The 3,146-nt window shown below is 37.6% G+C and overlaps 1 non-coding gene across 1 annotated transcript; it reads left to right on the top strand.

Moving 5' to 3' along the window:
* Positions 1–1,919: 1,919 nt before the first annotated feature.
* On the top strand, positions 1,920–2,026 carry LOC128289923 (small nucleolar RNA R71). Its single transcript, XR_008279564.1, has one exon. It is a non-coding gene; the product is annotated as a small nucleolar RNA R71 (small nucleolar RNA).
* The last annotated feature ends 1,120 nt before the right edge of the window (positions 2,027–3,146 follow it).

The following is a 3,146-nucleotide window of genomic DNA, read 5'->3' as shown; positions in this document are numbered from 1 at the left end:
AATAAGGTTTTAATTGGGTGTTGTTTGCCTTAAAAGTGCCGATCTTGGGATGACTCACCTCCACCGTAACAAATGGAAAAATACTAAATACCGTAAGAGGGATTTCCTAATTCGGTGTGGTAGTGACAATGTGGGGATCTGCGGCATCTAATAAGACCTTATCACCAACCTTAAGTTGATTTGGAGAGGTATCGAACTCCTTCTAGCGTAATTTTGTTTTATCGTGTGTTTTTGGTTTCTGTGCTCGCCATTCGTCTAGCTCCTCTATCTGTAGCCTTCGTTCTTCATGAATCTGTCCTCTATCATTACTGGAACATGGCTCGTGAACTTCTTTGACTCTCAACTTCTGAAAAGTAGGTTGTGTCATATTGTCAGTTTTAGTAGACAGGTGTAGACCATTACCTTCAATGTTCGATGTGATGCCACAATTACAACCTTGAAGGGTGATCGTTTCGTCTCCCACATGAAGTGTAAGCTCACCTATGCCAGCATCAATAATTGTTTTAGCAGTTGCTAAAAAGGGCCTCCCTAAAATCAAAGGGGTGTTATTATCCTCTTCTATGTCTAGAACAATAAAGTCAACGGGAAATATGAACTTATCTACTTTCACTAGTGCACCTTCAATAATACCCCTAGGAAATCTTATAGTTTTATCTGCCAATTGAATGCTCATCCTAGTTTGTTTAGGTTTCCCAAGACCCAGTTGCTTAAACATTTTATAAGGCATAACGTTAATACTAACCCCTAAATCAGCTAATGCATGACTTATATCTAAACTACCAATTAAGCAAGGAATTGTAAAACTCCCTGGATCTTTCAATTTGTGGGGTAGCATATTTTGTAGAATAACTGAGCAGACTGCGTTTAGCTCCACATGCGACGCTTCGTCCAACTTCTGCTTATTTACTAAAAGCTCTTTTAAAAATTTCATTGCATTTGGCATCTGCGACAGAGCTTCAATAAACGGTAAGTTAATATGTAATTTTTTCAAAAGTTTGAGGAATTTACCGAATTGTTCGTCTGAGCGGTCTTTCCTTGTCGCGTTAGGGTATGAGACACGAGGTCTATATTCTTTATTCACCATTTTGTTATGACTTACCTCACTTTTACCTTTGTTCACCACAGTTTCTTGCGTCAATTCTAGCTCAGGCGCAGTGAATCCTTCCTTATCTTGAGTACTAATTGCGTTGAGGTGTTCCCTTGGATTAGGTTCAGTATTACTTGGTAAGCTACCTTGTGGTCGTTCGGAGATTAGTTTGGATAGCTGGCCTATCTGAGTTTCGAGCCCTTGGATCGATGTTTGTTGATTCTTAAGTGTTGTCTCGGTATTTTGGAAATGAGTTTCTGATACCGAGATGAATTTAGAGAACATCTCTTCAAGGTTCGGTTTCTTCTCTTGTTAATAAGGTGGCTGTTGAAAACCCTGAGGATTTTATGGCTTTTGATTCCCTTGACCACTCTAGGAGAAATTTGAGTGGTTCCTCTAACCTGCATTATAAGTATTACTGTATGGGTTATTTTGAGATCTAAAGTTATTGTTACCCATATAATTGATTTGTTCCTCTTCGGTTGTAGGATTGAAAGATTGATATTCTGTATGCACACCTCCTCCACTTGAGTCACACCCCATTACTATATGTACTTGCGTAGAACCAAGTAAGCCATCAATCTTTTTATTGAGAAGTTCTACCTGATTTGACAGCATAGTAACTGAGTCGACGTTATAAACACCGGCTGTTTTTGTTAGCTTAGTCCTCCTGACTTGCCACTGATAGTTATTCAGTGACATTTCTTCAATGAATTCATAAGCCTCTTCAGGTGTTTTGTTGTTGATGGTTCCTCCAGTAGCTGCGTCAATCATCTGTCTTGTCGAGGGATTCACACCAATGAAGAACGTTTGAACTTGCAGCTATAGAGGTAACCTATAGTGAGGGCACCTTCGCAATAGATCCTTGTATCTCTCCCATGCATCGTAAAGTGTTTCTAAGTCCATCTGCACAAAAGAAGAGATATCATTACTTAACTTAGCCGTTTTAGCCGGCGGTAAATATTTTAGTAAAAAATTTTCGGTCATTTGTTCCTAAGTAGTGATAGACCCTCGTGGTAACAAGTTAAACCACTGTTTAGCTTTGTTTCTAAGTGAAAAGGGGAATAACCGAAGGCAAATGGCATCATTAGAAAAGCCATTAATTTTGAATGTGTCGCAAAATTCCAGAAAATTTGCCAAGTGAGTGTTGGGATACTCATCTTGCAAACCATCAAACTGAACAAACTGCTGTATCATCTGAATTGTGTTAGGTTTCAGTTCGAAATTATTAGCAGCAATAGCAGGTCTAAGTATACTTGACTCAGTTCCTGTTAAAGAGGGTTTAGCATAGTCATACATAGTACGTAGAGCAGGATTTTGATTAGCCACAATTACAGGAGGTAGCTGATTGCCTTTGTTTTCAGCCATCTCTTCGGTTGGGGGTTGAGTATCGTCTTCTTACCCGTTCTCCGTGTATCTTAAGCTTCGCCTTATTTCTCTTTGGTTTCTACGAACTGTGCGATCAATTTTTTCATCAAAAAGTAATGGTCCTGACAGGTTTCTTCTAGTCATAAACTATAAAAACCTGCCAAGAAAAGGAAAAAGTAAATTAATAAATAATAATGATAATAAAATTAAATTAAATTGCAAGAAAAATAAATGGCTAAAGTAATAAAAATTGAGTGTTCCTAATATTTCAGTTCCCCGGCAACGGCACCAAAAACTTGATTGCGAGGCTTCGTGATAGGTTTTAAATATTTATAATTACTCATTCTTGAACTAACTATTATCGTGATGTAGGCAAGTGTACCTATCAAACAATAGTATAGTTTTAGCAAGACCGGATTGTCAAACCCAAAAGAACTCAAAGTACTAGTAATGGCTGTGTTTTTATTATCTAGCCTAAGAATAAAGAGGTTTTGTTTTAATTAACTAATTATCTAAACTAAGAACTCACAGAGAAAATAATTGGGGAGTTTCTTTTGGAAAAAATTGATTGACTTAAGACAATACCTAAGGACAAATCCACCTAGACTTTACTTGTTATTCTGGCTCCGAATCGGACAATGTATTCATTCAACTTGTTCCGTAAATATCCCTAAGTTATGTTATTATCCCT

Source organism: Gossypium arboreum, chromosome 2 (genome assembly GCF_025698485.1).
Source record: "Gossypium arboreum isolate Shixiya-1 chromosome 2, ASM2569848v2, whole genome shotgun sequence".
Lineage (NCBI taxonomy): Eukaryota > Viridiplantae > Streptophyta > Magnoliopsida > Malvales > Malvaceae > Gossypium > Gossypium arboreum.
This window is presented reverse-complemented; position numbering and strand designations above follow the sequence as displayed.